General features: G+C 35.7%; 1 protein-coding gene across 1 annotated transcript in view; it reads right to left on the reverse strand.

The window, feature by feature from the left end:
• The window catches only part of FAM155A (family with sequence similarity 155 member A), a 440,672-nt gene that overhangs the window by 425,959 nt on the left and 1,861 nt on the right, over window positions 1-12,852 (reverse strand). The window lies entirely within an intron of this gene.

A 12,852-nucleotide genomic window follows, 5' to 3' on the forward strand; every position in this document is an offset into this window, starting at 1 on the left:
TTTCCTTTTCATGATTATTTAGATATTTTTGTACCATTCTGAAATTTAAAACTCAAGCGTTGCCATAAAGAAGCGCTGACAGTTCTGTTCAACCTTATGTCTGTGTTTTGGGAAGGTGCTGTGAAATCCACAGTGAGGACAGAGGCAAACCCAAAATGCAGCAGAGCTGCAGTGGCTCTGCTGCACAGAGGCTTGGCAGATGCAGGGAAAGCACAGAGGAAAAATCTGCATCACCTCCATAGGCATGCCAACAGAAGATTTAAAAAAAAAAAAAAAAAAAAAGATAATACACGATCACTACTGCCATGATTATATAGAGCCAGGTGCAGTGAATCATTTCAGCAATTTGGCTCAGGGCCTTGAGATGCAGGCCTGAAGAAATTGCTGAGATACTTTGGGAATTATTTCCAGGTTGAATGTCAGTGTCTTTAACTATAGCTATATGAATATTAACAAGGAGTATGGATCTGTAGAGACACTCTGTAAACTGAAACAGTGCCAAGAGCCTGGTACCCACATTACATGTGTTTCATCTGTTTTACTTTGGGCTAGCCCTAGTCCTTTTTAGGGACTGCACATCCCTTAGTGCTTGCAGCTCATTACAGGTGCACTTCTGGGGCGCTTGTTTGCCTTTGCTTTCAGCGGAGAGCAATCCAGTTTGTGTGGGGAATCAAGGCGCAGTAAGAGTGGGAGTGAGTGGGAAATTTCAAAAGCACACCCCAGACCTGAACTGAAATGCTGATGGAGACACAGCCTGAGGGAAGCTGCCTGTACCCAGCTCAGGCACCTGTGATTTGTGCACTGCCCAGTGTGTACAGACTCAGTAAGAAATAAATAGTTGCCTTTTAACTCTATTAAGACACAAAATCAAGAACAGAGTTTGAAGCAGGACCAGCCCTTTGAGCAATATCACAGGTGCATCTCATGATGCACCTGCATGCTACAGGCCCCTGAACTGCTGAATTAACGTAGTATTTGAGTTCTCCAACAGTGCCTTTATTTGCAGGGGAAAAAAAAAAACCTCTAAAGAGTTTCAGGTCTTTTGCTTCTCTTTTGAACATATCATAAAATAATTTCAAGTATCTCTGTATTCATATATACTTTACCCTGTACCCAGGAGTACAATTTAAGAGGAACCAAAAAACAAAAAAAGCTTATTGATATTCACAGCTGTCATATTCCTTCCTATGAGCTACTGATCTTCCGTACCAGTTAAGATTTTGGTAAAACTCTGAGATGTAAATATTTTCTGCAAGCTGCAAAACTTATCTCCTCCTCCTGCAGATCTAAACAACTATAAAAGAAGAAAAAGGTCTCTTCCATCCCAAACTTCCACTGGATCTCCTCAAATAAGACATATATTAAAAACTATTTAGCAAAAATAAACCCCAAAAAATGCTGTAAGTATTTACTTTCATACCATAATTTAAAGAAGACTGTTTCTGCAGCAATTAGAAACAAATAAAACATCAGAAACTAAAAAAAAAGGTCTAAAGAAATATTTGGGAAGTCACTGTAATTCATGGTTATATTGCACAAACTAACACCATTCTGCCCTTTAAGATATTTCAGAAAAAAAAAATAAAAATCACATTATACAACAGTAATAAAAACCTGATCTCCCAGATAATCACAGTGGTCAAAATATCCTGGTCTTAAGAAAGAAGCACACATAAGCAGAACAATAAACTTTGTTGTTATATGCAAATAGAGAAGCAGAAATTAAAAAAAATCTAAAATATTCCACAAATGGTCTCTACAAATGCATTGTGAAGACCAATGTAAGATGGGTCAGTGGGCATCCCAACAATAGATGCATGTGTATTCTACTTTTACTGTAGCACCTTTCTGAAGTATTGATGAAAGAAAAAAAAAATAAGTAATTTACACTTCCACACCGTCAGAAAACAAACCCTGAAAAAAGGAGAAGACTATTTAGAAACAAATGTTACATTTTCCTGTACTTCTTAATTTTCCATAATCCATGACACTTCAGATTTCCATAGGACTCTACTGTAGGACTGTCTACTTTCCAGAACACTTGATCCTACTTCAATAATTTCCTTGTTCCACCTCCTTTAAGACATATACATATATATACATACACACACATACGTGTGTATCAAACCTGTAATTTTTATTTAAGATGAGTCATTGTTAAAATTACTACCTTTTTATGAGTGTTGAAATGTACCACAGAGCAAAACTTCCACTAGCTGATAAATTCTTCAACTTATGCTTAAATTTTAGCTGTATTTATGCCAGCATAAATACAGAGTGTATTTGCACCAATCAAAGCATCTTCTCTGGATTTAAACAAGCAATACTACTGATCATCATCTCTCCTTTTAACCCTGGTGGATGACCTACACTCTTGGCTGGAAAAGGCAAATAATTTTGCTTTGTTTTCTTCAAGGTTTTCCTCTCCCTGGACAGCTGAACAACTTAAGCTCATAATATTTTTCTACAGCAGTGCCTGAAAAATCAATAGAATAAGAGAACACAATCAAGACCAAGTACAACAACAAAGAAAAGAGGAAAAAACCATTAATCTAACAACAATTACAAATTAGTAATGTCATTCAAAGACAAGGAAATGAGCATTTAAGGCACTCTGAATATTGCTTTTAGTAGCAAGGTTTGTAAAGCAAATCAATCTGAGTCAAAACTGTCCTTCTGAATTCATATATTTGAGTTTTAAAGCATATCATGTTCCTCCTCTCAAAAGAGTATTACGTGTAAGTAAAGCCATTTATTTCAATGGAGTTAGTCCTGGTTTATGTCACTGTAGATTGCTGACTAAAGAAAATTGGCCTATATTTACAAATGAAAATAAATTAATATTTTAAATTCATATTTGTCATGCAGAGACTGGCTAGCAGTACTTTTACTCTTGTCTTGTCCCAGGAATTAATCTTGGTACCTGGATTTTGAAAAGCTATTGTTACATCAATTATTTAATTTCATTAATATAGTGAGGTTGGAACAAAAAATGTGCACTTATAAGATTCAGCTTTAACAATTATGAGATTTAAATAGAGACAAAAGAAACCATAATGCACTTCTAACTGAACTGGAATATAAAACAAGAAGCTTCATTTCCTGAACTCCAGCACTATACTATATCTTGTTAGCTAAACTCAGCTTGTAATAGGGGTCATTTCCCCAAGGATTGTTACATCAGAAAGCATAAATGAAAAGATGTTAAAATACAAAAATTGTTTCTGCTTTCAATATAATTTGGGTAATATTTCAAATGTACCTTGTTCAGAAACTCCTACTTCTTCATAATACTGGTCCAAGTTCTGTCAGGTTCTCTGTAGAAATATTACATCAAGACTTTAACTCCACGACAGAACAGGACTGGAAATGAACATCTCTCATCTCTGGATGCAAGAAGAATTTTAAAAGCCATCCCAGGGGACCTTGGCTACGGTTTTGATTTGCTTCCCTTTTTTAAGTGCAGAACCTCAAGCCAGTGGAATCTAATCCTCATATATCCTCAGCCCTGGCCCTGCTCCAGGGCAGAGCTTCTAAGTTCCAGGCAGGCAGCACATGCTGGGGCATCCCCACATACAGGATGCTATGAGCTTCACATACTTGTTCCCTTCTGCAAAAAAGCTTTCTTGTAATAAAAACTTCCCAGTCTCTCATTAAAGCACTGTACCACAATATTGACAGCTTGAACCCAGTGTAAAAGGAAAAATATGAAAGGATTGGTTTATACCTTTAGAGGTATAAAATTTGCAATATCCTAAAATAGATGCATTTGGGATACTTTGCTAAATAATAAAAAGGCAGTAAATGAGGCTTTTATGACATGGATCTTTTTCCACAGATTACACTGATTGCCTGGCTTTAACATGGCTAGAATCAGTACAGACACATCCCACTGGAAAACCACCAGAAACTCACTTAAGGAGTTTACTTACAATTAGTATTCTGAATAGATGTTACAGTAAAGCTTCTCTTCAAACCCTTCAGAGATTTTAATCTTTACCAAAGCATGGATTTGGGATTATTTGTGGATGTTTTTATTATAAAGATTACAATTGACATACACAATTTTATTTTCATCATTTTGATAATATATGCTGGAACTTACAGATCTCTTATATTTCAAAAATAATTTACTTTTGAAGCAAGATGTGCTATACCAGATGTCACCACAGTCAGTTTCATAGTAAGTTGCAAGTTGTTCAATACACAGGAATTTTTACTTCCAGCTATGAAGTGTCTTCATTATTCTAAAGCACTTCATACAGAAATACAGTTTCAACAAATATATGTGAAGGCAATGTTAAGAGTATTCATAGGAAATTTGCATGCAATTTTTGTGGGTGTATTTTTAAAATATATATACTTGTATTATTTATTCCCAATATAAGTAGCCTAAAAACAAATTGGACTTTTCATTTGCCATTTTGTTGTTGTTCTACAAGCTGGTTTTTATTTTTAAGAACATCTGTTTTTTCAATCCCGTGTGTGTGTATACAAACATTTGTCTCAGCAGAGATGATTTTAGTGCCTTTGAAAATGTAACTTTCACAGTGAAAAAAATACTCCTCTAAATGAAGTTACACTAGTAAAAAAATTATATTGTCTTGACTCATGAGCACAATAAATCATATCATATGAGTTAAGAATATACTTTCCACACTAGCAAAAGCTTTTCCATCTGGTATACTGGTCATGAAAAATAAGTTTACATGAATAAATTTTTATATTTATCATCTTACATTTAGTTGTCTATCCTACACACAGAGGTGTCTGAGATATGTAATTAACTTAATACAGATTTTAAAGTATTTAAGAGTTGCTCAAGTTCTCCCTTGAAATCCAAGTATTTATCTAAATAAATACATTTCATATAAAACTCATTTTTTTGACAAGAACCTTTAAATGTAACCCCTTAAATACAGAGAGGAAGCTAACCAATGCAGAGCAATGATCAGCAAATCATATCAATCAGCAAACTCTGCAAACTCTCCTAAAAGAATGAATAAAATGAGAAAAATATTATTTCTAAATATCTCATCTTTTTCCCGTCCCCTTAATAAAGAATGCCCTCTGATTCTGGACTGCTAATATCATTAAAATGTAATAAAGATACTTCATTATGATGCTTAACAGAGATGAAGTCTGTTGACAGGCCCAAGATACCATTTACATAAGTGTTCAGGCAAATTGAAGGCAACATCTAATCTAACATGCAGAGGATCAACAAGAATTAAACATGCATTTAAAAAGCACTCTAGATATCATACTTCCTCCATGGAAAATACCTCCTAAAAGCTGCAGTATATTGCACATTCCAAAATGCAAACGTAATACAATTTCTTCTTTTTTTCCCTTTCTAAAATTTTATAATGGATAGATTTGAAAATATAATGCCTTAATAATGAAATTCCCTAAATAAAAACATTTTTAAAACCCATAAAAATGCCAGTATCATACCCCAAAAGTGAAAACTTGGACCTTTTTTTTATTTGTAATCTGCCTGGTACCATTTCCTTCTAATTTCACTGAAGTCATTTAAAAGATCCACAATGGCTTCCAAGCTGCTGCAGAACTTCTAAAAACCTAGACTGAAACATATTGTTTGCTGGTAACTTCAGATCATCTTTACTATTGTTTTAATCATGAGGTTTTCTTCTAAAGATGAAACATCTGAGTCCACTCTCAAAATCAATATATATTGTTTGTCAACACATATACGTAAGTCTGTCACTTCAGCATTTATCATAACCATTCATCCCAAAAATTTTGTTGCATTCAATCAGTGCTTCAAAGGCTCATGCCAGGTTGTTCCAAAAAGGCTTTTGGCCAATGTTGTATCAAACACAGCTTTTGACACATGTCCATCAGTTTGGATGAAGGAGATGAGATGAGATGAGATGAGATGAGATGAGATGAGATGAGATGAGATGAGATGAGATGAGATGAGATGAGATGAGATGAAGGGTGGGAGAATATCAAGTGGTGATCAACTTCACTTCAGAGCCACTTACACCATGCTCTATTCTTTTTCTCATTATGGGCTGGGAGCTCGTTGGATATAGCTCATCAGTGTGCATGTTCTAAAGGAGAAATTCACGTATTTCATATATCTACCCTGTTTGCAAACAAGGTCAAATGACAAATTCAAAGAGAAATCTGGTCTTTATTTTTTTAACGTATCATCAAATTAATCAAATCTCTCCACAAGCCAGAATATGTCTTCAGTGCCTCACTACATTTGTATTCATCTAACCAATTGATGCTGCGAAGGAAATCAAGCTCACACACATTCTCACTTAGAGATGTTTGCTCTACAGTTCTGACAAGAGAAAAATACAGTGAAAAGTACATAGAAAAGTACAGTATGCTTATTGTAGTAAACTGGCATAAATGTCTACAAATATGTGTTTCCTGAGTGAGGGAGCTTGAGTAGCCTTGGGAGTTTCCTCTGATTTGGACTAAGGGAAGAAATTCTCATACATAGACACTACACTCCCCCCAAAATATCCACCCTGCTTGTAAAGAGAGATGGGAGAATAAGAGAAATAATCTCTAGCACATGTCCTACAAAAATGTCTATTAAGATGACCTACAATTGTTATTGTCTGGTTTCTCAGCAGAAATAACAACTGGAAAAGACATATGCAGAAGACTTTGGTCTTCTCTCAAAAAAAAAGTGATGAAAATGTCGTTATGTCATACAAGGCTCTTTCCTGTTCTCATCCCCAGGAAGCGTATTGCATAGCTCACACATTCTTCAGCAACAGAGTATCGATATCAGAGACGTGAAAGAGACTTGTGATTTCACCAGGCTGGTGTAGGACAGCACAAGTAGTAGGATTTTACAAACTTTTTCACAGTTAAATTTTGCATATGAACATAATTTTATCCAAACCTAATTTTTATACCAAAATCACTTTGTTCGGATTCATCTAATGTGACTTTTGAGGTCAACAGTGGGTGGAAGTGTTTGTATCTGAGATAAAATGACAGTATGTCCTCCTTAGAGACAACAGACATAAAATAAGTATTTTAGGGCATAATCCATCTGACTTATTTTAGATGTCCACTTTATCGTGAACTGACTTAGACTCTAGAATTACCTATGTATCTCCACTGACTACAAAGAGAGTCTGAACTTTTGTATTTTCTGTGGATACCCATAATGGATATCTAGCATTTTTTTTTCTTTTTGTCATATGGATTACTTTATTTTTCTATCTTCTGGGATGTTATGACTGATACTTATCAAAAAGTAATATTTAAGAATTCAGCTTCTAAGTTATTTTTTCCCTTTTAGCCAATTCACAGATCTAAATACATTATGGATCTTAGTGCAAGACTGAAGTTATAAAGTACTATGTATAGACCAAATGATTTTTAGGCAGGATAAGTGATAGAACTATAATTTGCATTTTGATTACCTTTCCCAGTAGAACCTGAAATGAAGAAGCAAGATCGTCACAGTCTCTGCAAGGTGCATGTGAAGCACACTGCTTGATGTAAAGAGAACAAGTGAACAAAGTGAAATTGAGGGCAGACCCATGAGGTCCCAGACTATGTGATATTAATACCATGAAACATTAAATGGTGGCTGTTGATTAGGGCAGAATCCACTTTAACTACTCTATGCTAGTAATCTGCAGTGATTTTCTTTCCTAAATCAGGAATGATGTACCCATTGACAATATAAATGGGATGAGTATCTTGATGCATCAACTAGATGCAAAATTTTAGAAGTTAAGTACGGTTAACGTACTTCTGGAAAGAACGCCCTGGTGAATTTTCTCTTTTAGGAATGAAGAGATCTGATCCCGATCCAGTAAAGCATTTAAGCAATTGAATAACCACAAGAATGAGCATAGTCTTCCCTGAGTGCAGTACCATTCATCTAGCTCAAAACAGGAGACTGAAGCAGACTGCAGTACCAGGATTTTAGGCCAAAACACAAATCCCTTAGCACATTGTCAGTATTGGTCCTTGTATTATACCAATACTACAAGAAGAGTTATACTAAATTCATCCACATATTTGTCTTAAATTAGTTTTGAAAAATAATTCAGTTTTTACTTAAAAAAAAATCACATGAACAAATAACATCAAAAAACATCAAATTCTGCAAACATCAATTTACACAGTCACATTAGTTTCACAGCATTTTAAACCAAAGTTTTTAAAAGTGTAAACATTTAAGGATTTTGAGGGGTTTTTTTTTTAAATACAGCATAGTATTCATTTTAAAAAAGAGCTTTAAAATAAAGAATTATATTTCAAGAGAATCAGAAAAGTTCAGTAATTAAGGGAGGTGTTCTTTTTTGTATTAGACCACCAGTACAATCTTCAAAGTTTAATTCATATGGGTTTCTTCTGAGTAGCTTAGGTATCACTCTTGCACAGAACCATCATCATATAAATATGTGATTAAGATGTGAAACTGAAATACCTAACTTTGTGGCAGATGCTGGTCTATGTGATCTTTTGTAACTGAAGGGTTCTTTTATCATTTGAGCTTTTGGGTTTGTATTTCTCATCTGCTCTTTTCTGCCAGCTTAATGGAGATTTTAAATCAAAACCTAATTAGACTACATATGCTGTTTGGGAAAAAGTTCTTAGGAAAGTAGTGATTCACATAAGCTTTGATATTTCCAGATAACATCTAAGAAGAAATGTGATTTTAATTGTTTTAAATAACTTTCAATCACCCTCTTACTCAAATAAAAGTAGATGAGCACAGTTCTTTGATCAAAAAAAATTCTTCAGTAACAGAAATACCTACTTTATATTCCTAGCAACTATATAATCTATGCTTAATGATGAAACCCTTTATTGGCACACATTTTTCAACTAAGTAGTATTATAACTCAGCTATTCTATCACATATTTTGATACCATTACCATAAACCTCAAATCAGAAGTTATCAAGTGATATTTAATTCCTGAAAAACAAAAATCTGCCTGTGCATGTTGAGTACATTGGATGTCAGCCAAAGTTTGCTTTTTAGCAATGTTGATATAAGAAGAGTTGGTGTCGTTTTATTTTTCCTCTTTGATATTCTATGAGGAAAACCAATTATTTTAATGTTATTTTAATTATAATGCACTTACCTGAAGTATACATTTCAAAATTTTAACTACTGCTAAGAGAGCCCACATTTTAAACACTCTCAACTTGCACTAGGTTAAAGAAACCTGTGTCAGAAATTATGACTGGTATCTTGTTCAAACATTAATAAACACATTTGCCAAGAAAGCCCTGGCCTCTGACACTTAATCACAAAGATGTAAGCTCTATCTTTAAAAAAAAAAAAAAAAAAGAAAAGAAAAATATTAAAACCCTTTACACTTTTATGTCCTACTTAGTTATTTGACCCAGTTCTTAATCAGAAGTAGCCAGAATTTTCTGCTATTCCACAGAGCGATTGCCTGCTGCCGTAAGAATAAGAACTTGAGTATTTCCCCTGATAGAACATTGACAAGTCATAATGAGGAACTGTGTCTTCCAACATCAAGGCAATACAGTTTCTGTTAATTGTCTGAATACTGTGCTGTGACACACTGCATATAAAAATGATTATCTGGAAACCAAGAAATTATAGATATTGCTGAGACAAATCACCGCAAATTCATATTAGGCAATAGCAAGATTTCATAAACATCTTTAAAAAATCTAAATTAAATTTCAAACAGAAAAACAGAAGTGTAGATCCAGATTTTCAGTTACTCTGTTACTTTAGTGATTCAATAAAGCTACACCAATTTGTTTCACCATCTAGTTGAATATGTAATACATTCAAATATTTCTCTTACGTTTACGGTTTAGCCATTACTAATATGTGACTGTCAAGACAAGGAAACAATATATAGAGACATCAGACTTTAAGAAGTGTTTATAAGAAATAAGTTGAGGACGGATTTAAAGTGAGACAACACTGACATTTCAAGCTTCTAAACAACACATAAAGTTTTCTGACATACAAACAATATAAAAGGCATATGCATATTCATTGATACCATCAAAAATAATTGTTTTCTAAATTTAAAAAATTTTCAGCATTTTCTACAAAATTTTCAAAAACTGCAATGCAACTCAATAAAAGTTTAATTGTAAGACCTTAATTACAGGACAACACTCTTAAAAAAAAAAAAAAACCAAGCAACAAAAACAAACTGAGTACACTTATATATTAAAACCAAAACCAAAACCCACCACATAGAATAGCTAAATGTGATCTATAAGTCAAACAAGTCCTGCCTGCAAACTCCTGCAATACAAAGCAATTAATTTAAAATATGCTTCAGAGACCAGGAGACATGTAGTGGAAGACAGAGTATTTTGAAAGTATAGTTCATCTTCTTCTGGATTCAGATAAAAGAATGAAAACATAAAGTCTGAGGTTTAGACTCATGAATCAAGGGCATTTTTGATATGTACTATTTGTTATCACCAACAGTACTTTCTGGAAAGCCGTAACTTGCTGGGCTGAGAAACCCACCATGATCTTCACACTTTACTGTGAGAGGATGACAGTGCTGAGGATGGTGTATGGTGCTGTGGAGAGTTGGGGAAGGGGGAAGCAACCCCCAATTACAAGTTTATTCTTGACTGTAATTCAGTGTAAATTTTATTAATTTTTATCATCTGCTATAATTGGTCAACTGGATGAAAATCTCTCTTTTTCTGTGAACAAAGCTGCCCTCCAAGAATGCTAAAGACATCTTAAATACAAATAGACTAGTTAACAATACCTTTCATTGTATTAAGCCAAGGCTTACATACATGATTATTGAGTAAAGGCAGTATTTTTAGCACTTTGTTTAAAAGAAAAAGCAGGTCACCACATAAACCACGACACCCAAATAATGTGTGCCTAAACTACATAGCTAGATGTCAAGTTATTTTCTAATCTGACTCTTTACCTAAGAATTAGCTAAATATCCAACATGCAAAAAAAAATAATATTTACTTACACACACAAGAAAAGAGAATGTCCTGATTGACTTTTATAAATGAAACATATATAAAACACCAGTAAGCCCAGCAAAATACTGCAACAGTCACAAAGTATTCGAGTTTCGAGTTTCAAGTTTCACCTCTACACTCTTCGGGGCAGCCCACGTACAAGCACATGAACACACACGTCAGACCGCTGGACGTGCCATCCACTCGGCTCTCTCAATCACCCCCACGAATCAAAAGGCTCCAGAGGGACCCAGAAGCACCAAATCAGGGCACGGGGGCAGAGAGCGGCATGTCGCCTGCCCGGCCACGGGCTGTGCGCGCTGTCCTGCAGCACCTTGGACAGCGGTCTCCTGGCCCTCCGCTCCGGGCAGCACTGACCGGCTCAGCTCAGCCCAGCCCAGCCCAGCCCAGCCCAGCCCAGCCCCGCCGCTCACCCCACTGCGCTCCGCACCCGCACTGGGTGGGCATCTGCAGTGCCCACCAGATGCCCTGGAGAGAGAGAAAACACACCCATGGTTTGGGGTTTTTTTGACTTTCCTCTTCTGAAATATCTTTCTTTTTTAACACAGATTGGTTGGCCAAATTCTCAAAACATAAAGCATTATCATCTGGCACTCAGAACCGCAGAAATGTAGGTCGCTGGCATTTGTCTAGTTCATTTAACTTTCACACAATCATTTTAATGTCAACAACTTTTTCTCCATCATTAAAAAAGTACTTCTCCTCATTGGATGTGTGAAGGGAAAATCGTTACACAGCATAAATTTGCTGTTCTGTTCATTTTCAACACCTTTTACACCCTGATACTCTGTAAGCAACTGAGCACTTTGTGGTAAAGTTCAGTCAAACTGAACTGTGACACAAAAAAAATCACTTTAAGCATGTAAATGCTGATCATTTGGCAGCATGGAATAGTAGGTCAATTTCTAATTCTAGGGCTACTGAAATGACAAAAATTTCCTTACAACAATAGATATCTACATTTGATACCCTTTTTTACTTACCCCATTCACTCTGGAAATAAAATATGTTTACATTATCAGTAACTGAGTACATAGCACATATACAATGAGTGTGTACACACACAGTTTGCAATCTAAAAACAGTGGAGTCAACACTTCTGGTGACCCACCTTACTTTTGTCAGGTTTAGAAATAAAAAAAAACCACAACAACTTTCCTACTTTATCCAACTAGGTAGCAAGTTATTTCAGCTTCTGGAGGGACTGTGGATCAATTTTTGAGGGAAATATATGTGCAAATTATATTAAGTTATCGGTGAATGGGATTCTTTAGGCATAGGCTGTTACCATGAAATTATTTCAGAAGGCCCTGCTGAAGTTACAGAGCACAGAGGTACTGCCAGGCCTCCTATTCAGAGTAGTGATTCTCATGCATTGTTGTGTTCCACTGCTAAAGCAGAATTTGGTTCAGATTGGTTAGTGTAGTGCTACAGTAGTTGGGATAACCCAGTTCAGGGCAGAAATATTCACCTCCTAACAAGTACTCAAACACGGGAAAAAAGCATGCAGTTAGCTATTTTAGGTACCGATGACAACTCTTTTCCTCTGCCCTGTCTTGAGAGATAGGCCAACTAATCTTGTTCAAAAGTAAAGAAAAGGCAACAACTACAAGAGCCAAAGTGGGACCCTCTGCATTCTAGCAAAGGAAAAGAAAAACCTCTGGATCTCTCTGAGCAGTCACCAGTGGCACCAAAGGAAACAGCCGCGGCTTATCAAAACGCTATCACCATCACTTCCCAACCAAGGGCCACTGCGGTGCCCGTCAACAGACACCCTTGTCCTCCAGCTTTCCCCAGATCCACAGATTTTGGCAGAGCGCCTGAAAACACTGTCCCGCTCCCGAGGCGGCCCGGCGCCGCACCGCTCTGCT

The sequence above is a fragment of the Corvus brachyrhynchos genome, unplaced genomic scaffold (genome assembly GCF_000691975.1).
Source record: "Corvus brachyrhynchos isolate BGI_N302 unplaced genomic scaffold, ASM69197v1 scaffold92, whole genome shotgun sequence".
In the NCBI taxonomy this organism is placed as follows: Eukaryota; Metazoa; Chordata; class Aves; order Passeriformes; family Corvidae; genus Corvus; species Corvus brachyrhynchos.